An 8918-nucleotide genomic window follows, 5' to 3' on the forward strand; every position below is an offset into this window, starting at 1 on the left:
GATGAGGGGAAGCTTCGTTCGTCTTCGGGCTGTTGAGAGGGCGTCTAGGTGCGTGGGTCAAAGGTAAACACGGCCGACTTCTTAAAACGGTCCAACCATTGAATTCTTAAACATCTGATCCTTACGCGCACTTGGGTTTTGTCGCACCCAGCTGTACACCCAAAAGGAAAATGGGGGGGATTATGATTGTCTTGCAACTCTCAGGGATTATTTGATGCTACTAGCTGATCTAGCGGTAAACTTCATTCTGAGCTATTCACGGCAATTTGTTAGGGCTGTTAGAAAATGATTGTTGCGTAAGAAAGTTTTTATTATTATGTAAGATTGTAACCGTGAATACTAAATACGGTTTATAGGTTCATAAATGAGGATTGCAGTCGTAGTCGTAGATGTTTGTTTTGTTACAACTAAAGTGTATAACTGTAAGGAGTTGTTCTTAAACATAAAATTAGTACTTGTGGTCGCTTTAATTGTGGTTTGTTTTCTAAAAAAAAGGTTTTTTTAAAGCCGGTAAAATAATGCAATTGCTTAAACAAATCATTACATGTAAACATTATAATCAGACAGTATTGGTAGAGCACTTGTTGCTGCGAGCTCATCTATTTTATCTACGGTAAACTAGCAACATTTTAAGTCGCATCTCCAAGGTTTTTGACACGGTAAATACGAGGTATACAACTATACATGCTTCATGGTCTTTTTTCTGGGGAAAAAAGTAAAATAATAAATTCCCCTTCTCCCCGCTTCATCCAAAATTTTGTTATACCAAATTTCGAAAACTCACTATCACCGTGGATAAACTCAATTCCAAGGAAAAGGGACCCACAAGTCAAAAACAGGGTTCAAGTGTCAGTCTCATACAAGCTCTTTGCTCTAAAGAATAATGAAGAGGCAAAGGTTCATGTACGGCTGAAAAGCACCATACTTTGCTTTTCGGTAAGGTTACACTCTAATTAACTCGCCTAAAGCCGCAAATAAATTATTCTAGTCACGGTGATCGTCAAGTTGCAGTTGGATGTGACTCCGGTGCATCTCCCCTTGATCATCTCATACTACGCACGTGGTGGCTAAGGTTTTCATGCTACGATTCCACTGGTGGAATTTGATCCATTGAATTGGAAATCTAACGCAACAAAACGACAAAGGAGTCTTGCGGTCAGCATCTTATGCTGATGTCACTGCCAACGTCCACAGACTGACTACTCCTATGTGGGTTTTTATCATGTTTTTGTTTGATCAATCACATAATCACAATCTAGTGGCCGCTGATTTCATTTTGTTAAATGTGACCCGCAGTATGGTTACCACCCTTACTCTCTGCTCATCTAATAAAGTGATTTGTCATCTCATACCATATTTGCTTTTTGTTAAAATCAATTTGTAAACAGTATAATCAATTATATTGTCATGCAAAAAGGAGAAAGAAAAAACTACACTTTTTTAAAACTGAAGAACTTCTGTACATAAATAAAAGTAAAATTCACAAGACCAACTATGTGATAAGTACACAAGTTTTCACTTTCTTGATAACTAACCAGGATCAATAACTAATCAAATGATACATTTTCTAACATGTTGTATACCTTTGTCCACTTGATTTTGGGTAAAAAAACAAGTCCTATGTGGATTGTTGGATAGCAGATTTCTAATATGTTTCCTAATTTGTTTTGGTAATAGGTTATTGGGATTCCTAATCTGTTTTGGTAACATGATTTCAAATCTGTTTTGGTGACATGTTATTAGGATTCCTAATCTGTTTTGTTTTTGGTTTTAGAATTCCTAGTATGTTTTTGGTTTTAGGATTTCTATATATATGGAACGATTGGAAGACATAATTGAGCAGCAACGGGGATATTTGGAGTACAGAAAAGAGGTATTTTATGAGCTATTGGTTAGGGTTTTGTTTGGAGAGAATTAGAGTTTTGTTGGTGAGATTAATTGGTGAGTTTGTGTGATTTTATAATCTCAGTTTGTACTCTTCTATCCTATTAGTGAAAACCCCATCCCCTTCTAGCACTGTGGACGTAGGTAACTTGTCGAACCACGTTAAAATTGATTGTTTGTGTTCGTACCGTTATTTTGAATTGTTTGTGATCTTCTCTCTCAGCGTTTGTTTGATTTGGTCTCTCGAAGCACATCGGTTTGGTTTGGATAGCAGGTTCCTAATATGTTTCATAATTTATTTTGGTAACAGGTTATTGGGATTCTTATTCTGTTTTGGTAACAAATTCCAAATCTGTTTTGGTAACATGTTATTAGGATTCCTAATCTGTTTTGTTTTTTGTTTTAGAATTCCTAGTATGTTTTTTGGTTTTAGGATTTCTATATATATGGAACGATTGGAAGAGAGAATTGAGTAGCAAAGGGGATATTTGGAGCACAGAAAAGAGGTATTTTCTGAGCTATTGGTTAGGGTTTTGTTTGGAGAGAATTAGAGCTTTGTTGGTGAGATTAATTGGTGAGTTTGTATGATTTTGTAATCTCAGTTTGTACTCTTCTTCTCTATTAGTGAAAACCCCATCCCCTTGTTTGTATGATTTTGTAATCTCAGTTTGTACTCTTCTTCTCTATTAGTGAAAACCCCATCCCCTTCTTGCCCCGTAGATGTAGGTAACTTGCCGAACCACGTTAAAATTGGTTGTTTGTGTTCGTGCCGTTATTTTGAATTGTTTGTGGCCTTCTCTCTCGGCGATTGTTATTTGATTTGGTCTCTCGAAGCACATCGGTTTGGTTTTGGCTTTCGCCGCGCACAACAAGTGGTATCAGAGCTCGAGCTACGCTTGGGCTATTTGAAGAAGTAGATCGTTTTAGAGGCTCGTCTAGGGCTTCGTTTGATGATAAAGGTAGGATCTTTTTGGTAAAGACTCTATATTTTTCAATTTTGGATCTATTCTTCGTTCGTTCCGCTTTGATTTGTTGGTGCTTTGAGAAAGATGATCGAGAAAGAAGGAGTCGTGGAGAATACTTTCGATGTGAAGACCGTCCAAAGTTTGAATATCTACTTTATGAAAATAGATATGGAGAAGTTTAATGGCACAAACAATTTTGGTCTTTGGAGATGTGAAGTCTTGGATGCGCTTAACGCGTAAAATTTGAAAGACACATAGGAGTTGGAAGGAAAACTAGACGACATTGAGGAGAAGGTTCGGAAGAAGATGAATAGAACGACATGTGGTGTGATTAGATCTTTTTTGACTCAAGATTTAAAATATGATGTGATCAATAAGGCTTCGGCTAAGAATATTTGGGAGATCCTTGAGAGCAAGTATTTAACCAAAAGTGTAGAGAACCGCTTACATTTGAAGAGTAGGCTTTATCGCTTCCATTAGTGATCACATGAACCACTACACGAAACTTCTTACGGATTTGGCGAATGTAGATGTGATGATTGAAGATGAGGACAATGCGTTGTTATTGTTGAGTTTCTTGCCCGACGAGGAATATGAGACATTCGTTCTTACTCTTATTAATGAGAAAACATTTCTTTCGTATAGTGAGGTCACCGCTGTACTTGTGAATTATCAGCTTCGAAAGAAGGATAAGGAGACTTCAGTTGAACCGGTAGCGGGAGCATTTGTCGCAAGCGTAAAGAGTCTAAACCGAAATAGGAGGTCACAGTCTAGAAGGACACATCCTGGAGTTTGTAGGAATGAGTGTGCCTTTTGTAAAGAGGATGGACATTGGAAAGCCGAATGCTAAAAGTTGAAAAATAGAGCCGGGAAGAATAAAGGAAAAGCTATTTAAGTTTCAGAGGTGAATGTTGTCAAGGCTAGTGATGACAATTCAGATTCGGATTCTTTGGGCTATTTATTAGCACTACCGTCAGCTTGTATTACCGACTCTACAAAGTGGGTGTTGGATTCAAGTGCTTCTTACCACATTTGCCCTAGGGAGGGATTGGTTCTCTAACTTTTAGGAGTTAGAAAGAGGGGATGTCGTGCTCATGGGTAATAATCATGAATGCCCTATTGGTGGTATCAGTATCGTTCCGTATTAGGATGTGTGACGGAGTGATTCAGGAGTTGGATGAAGTGAGGTTTGTTCCTCAGTTGAAGAAGAACATCATTTTACTTAAAGTTTTGGAGGTAGCAGGCTATAGGGTGACCTTAGAGGATGCATGTTTGAAGGTCATATTTGGGTCCATGATTGTGATAAAGGGCGTCAGGAGGAAGAATTTATACTATTTGATTGGAAGCATGGTGATTGATAGAGAACTGATGACTTCTTTAGATTTGGCTAGACTGTGACATTTATTAAGGCTGAGATATTTGATTGGTTATGCCGTACATGGTTTATTGAGGAGTGCTTTGGCCTGCAGATTGAAGTCATTTGAGAACATTGATATGAGTAAGAAGACCGATGTGGAGTTTGGTACTTCTATCCATCGATCGAGGGGTCTTTTAGGTGGTGTTCATTCAGGCATTTGGGCTCCTTCCAAGGAGGCATCGTTGAGAGGTAATAGGTATTTTATTTCTGTAGTTAGGGACTGTTCTAGGTATTGGTGGGTTGCAATCAAGTCCCGTTGGTTTGAAATCCTAGAAGTCAATAACAGATGGAGGAAGTGTGTTGGTAGAAAGGTAACCCGTCGTTTTATTTTTGATAAGGGTCCTTTCTTGCGTTTGTGCCGAGCTCACGGCAGTTTGAGACACTTCATTGGAGAGGAAACATTGAGGCAGTGAGATGAGATGACAGTTTTGATAGATTGTTCCTTGCTGGAGGAGGATCAGCGTTGGTTGTCGAGCATTGGATTGCAGAGGAGTTTTGAAGCTTTGACATATTTGGGTCATCTTAGTCATAGGTTACAGACTGCTGCGTGTGAAAAATTTTAGATCTGGTGGAGCTGCTTCAAATTTTGGGTTGCGTCAGATGTTTGGTTGCCCAGTATTTGGTCACATCAAGGATGTGAGATTTGATCCGATTGTATATTTGGGATTTAGAGGCTCGTTTGGTTATCAGTTGGGAGACTTTAATTTTATTCTGAGCAGGTATGTCATATTTGACTCTCGGCAGGTGGAGAGTGTTGATCAGATCGTTGGGATATCGTAACGGGTGGAGGGTGATGCTACTTCATGTTGGATGGAGATTACTTCACATACTCAAGATCATAGTGCATCATTTGGAATTCCAGGTGAGGTGACACAGTTTGTGGATCATTTGGATTTGGATGCAGATGATGAGTTGATTGATTTGAGTACAGCTGGTGGACATAGTTTGGATTTGGATATGACCGTTGATTCACCTCAAATGGAGGTGTTTAGTTTGTTTCACTTTGGGGCCACTAAGAGAGCTATCAGCCGCATATTTGTTGATGATGTTGGAGAAGGGTTGCGAACTCTTCTAGTTGATTGAGGACCTTTGGAGGTTATTTGGTGAACTACGTGAAGGCTTGATTCCTTGAGCAGGAGAATACGTAGGCAGTCATTTATGATGCAGTCGGTTTGGTGAGTTGATACAGACATTTAGAGTTTGTTCGCATTCTCATTTGGGTTCTCGACTTGTTGTGGATTGAGTCCGTTGTCGTGGATTTGTTTCACTTCGTACTAGACGCAACAAGTGAGACGTTTGGTTGGTATTGGTGTCGGCTCAATTTTGAGAAAACTTCATCAAAGTGGAGAATTATTGGATAGCAAGTTCCTAATATATTTCCTAATTTTTTTGGTAACAAGTTATTGAGATTCCTAATCTGTTTTGGTAACAGGATTCCAAATCTGTTTCGGTAACAGGTTATTAGGATTCCTAATTTGTTTTGTTTTTGGTTTTAGAATTTCTAGTATGTTTTTTGTTTTAGGATTTCTATATATATGGAACTATTGGAAGAGAGAATTGATTAGCAAAGGGGATATTTAGAGCAAAGAAAAGAGGTATTTTCTGAGCTATTGGTTAGAGTTTTGTTTGGAGAGAATTAGAGCTTTGTTGGTGAGATTAATTGGTGAGTTTGTGTGATTTTGTAATCTCAGTTTGTACTCTTTTTCTCTATTAGTGAAATACTCATCCCCTTCTTGCCCCGTGGACGTAAGCAACTTGCCGAACCACGTTAAAATTGGTTGTTTGTGTTCGTGCCGTTATTTTTAATTGTTTGTGGCCTTCTCTCTCGGCGATTGTTGTTTGATTTGATCTCTCGAAGCACATCGGTTTGGTTTTGACTTCTGCCATGCACAACATGGATAATTTATACCCTTATCCGGTTTTAAGTCTAAGTAGAGTCATAATTAGTTTTCATATATTTTAAAATATAGTCTATTTCTTTAAGAAAAAACTAAAATCTCTTAAAGTTTGTTAGAATTTCTATGATATAGATGGAGCACACGCTTTATCTGAATACTCTATAGCTCTGTGTCAACTTTTGTATACTTAATGTTAGAAAAACAAGGGATTCATTTTAGGGAAAATTGTTTTAAGGCCCCCAAAAAAGAACCGGTTGTGGCCCAGCCCACTGTATTTTTTTTGGTGTGATCAAGCCCCAAATACCCAACTCATTAAAGTTTCAGCCCCTTTGTCATTTCCCAGACAACTTTGAGAGCACAGTTCCTCTGTAAAGATGAATTTACCCTTGTAACTGTTCGTCCCCAAATCCGCCCTCCCTCTTTCTCTCGTTCTCTCGCTCTCGCTCTTTTCTCTGCAGACCCACAAATATCCCCAAAACTCGAACCTCCTTCACCTTGCGAACCCAATTTGAAAACCCTAGACGAGAATTATAAGAGAAAATGCCGAAGAAATCCACAAGGAAAATGGCGAAGAAAATTATAAGAGAAATGGCTAATAACCCTAAACGACACAAGGGTGAAGTAGACCAGATTCAAACGGAAGCGGACGTTCGTCCCCGGCGTCGGTCAGCACGACTTGCGCAGGAGGAACTACGAAATTTATCCCCCTCCACCTCCGCCTTGATATCTCACGCCAGCAATTCTGTTCCGCCATCCTCTGATGATGAGGAGAGTAACGAGGCGATGGAAACCCTATTGAGCATGAAAACTCAGGAAAATCGAGAGCGCAAGAGGAGACGCTCGCGGGAGGATGTGTCCATCTCAAAGAAGAAGTAAGTTCCCAATCAATTGATTTTAATTGTGGGTTGGAAGAAATGCATGTAAACAATTCTCAATTGTTGATAGCTAGTAGCAATGCATGTCAATAATCTGTGTTTGTTGTTAACGTTTACTCTTAAGAGTCAACTTTTAGCTAATCATGTTAATAAAACGTGATTTTGACTATGTTAATGCCTTTACTGTTGATTGTTACGTAATTTTGAGTTCTCTTTTCCCAACCCCAAGAGCGGTTCTATATTTTCAGTGAAATTTGATGAAGAGTGGGTGCATACTCACACAGGCTTTCCCATTGATGGGGAGCTGATCTACGGGAATAGAGACTCTCACAACCGACTTTGGAGGCAATACTTTGAAGATAAGAAAGAAATGCTAAAGGCCAAGCCAAAGGCAAAGGCAAAGGCCAAGGCTACACCAGAAGCTGGTAGCATGATGAGATATGTCGAGGAGTTGCTGGAAACACTTGTTGAGTCCTCTGATAATAAGGACATTGAGGATTTTGTGTTGCTTCAGATATTGTACCAATGTGCAACGATTTGGTGCCCTAATAGCTCTCAAGGCATCCCAAGACAATTGTTTCATTATGTAGATAGTATCGAGAGAGTGAAGACCATTGCGTAGGGTAAATTTATTTTTGATGAGACGAAGAGAGGCATTCAAATTGCTGTTCAAGGGATGAGGAAGCCAGGGGTTACATACGTACCTGGATGCATGCCGCTCATCCCTGTATGTTGCATGATCATCTGGCTTGACATTTGATCTAGTTAATAGGAGTCATGGTAACATGCATTAGAAAACATGTACAACATTGGACGTTAATAGGTTAACATGTTAAAATCAACATGTTAACATGAAGTTTGACATATAAAAGTAAAAGTTAACATTAATAGGTGAAAGTTAACATGTTAACATAAACTTTAACATATAAAAATTAAAGTTAACATTAATAAGTGAAAGGTAACATGTACCCAGTAATGTTAACATGGGTTAGTGAAGTGAAGGCTAGCTATTTAGTATGTTGTAGTTCAAGAAAGAGTTATGCAAGTTAATTATTTTGACAATTGATCCTTCTATTCTGACAGCTTTGGTAGTTTGAGATGACTGGCATTAAAAAACCAGCCCTAAACTTGAGGTGGAAGCCTCCGATGACCAACTGGGTAAGGGTCGGAGGGACGGCTGGATCGCTGAGGATGGAGACAATCGTCTCTAAGGCCAAGAAAGCAAGCATAAAACTTGAGGAGAAACCAATTTCACTCAGCATTGGATGGGGTGAAAAATACCCTCAAAGGGAGCCCAGCAGGAAGAAGATTGAATTCACTCGATTTGGGAAAAATAGAAGCCTAGCGTCCGGGAAGCAAGAGAAGAAAAGGAGTAATGGGCTGACCAAAGAGCAAACTAGGCCGAGAAAGATGAACGAGGAAGAAAAGCAGAAGGCTGGGAAGCAAGAGAAGGTGATGGGCAGACCAAAGAGCTCATCTGTGGGTTACGTAAGCAGCAATGACTCTTTACACATCACAGCATATTTACATTGAGTTAAATATTTTATCGTTATCATTAATTCATTTTCAATTTGCATTGTTTCATGTTAACTTTCTTTTAAGGGTTTTCATAATATTCTGCTTAATCTTGTGGATTTACAAGGGTAAAGGGTATATGGTGTACTTTACAGATTTTGTCCCAGCATATCGCTGATGCTTTTTCAAGAGAAGATGAAATAGATAAGTTGACGCCTGTAGAGCAAATTCATTTTTAGAGGAATACGACCAATATAAATTGGAAATTTCTCCACGCTGTCAAGCGTAGCAAGCACCTTCAATGGGATGCTTGCTCCCAGGAGATACATAGGTTGAACAATAAATTGGAGCGCTATGAAGGGGT

This window comes from Asparagus officinalis, chromosome 2, assembly GCF_001876935.1.
Source record: "Asparagus officinalis chromosome 2, Aspof.V1, whole genome shotgun sequence".
In the NCBI taxonomy this organism is placed as follows: Eukaryota; Viridiplantae; Streptophyta; class Magnoliopsida; order Asparagales; family Asparagaceae; genus Asparagus; species Asparagus officinalis.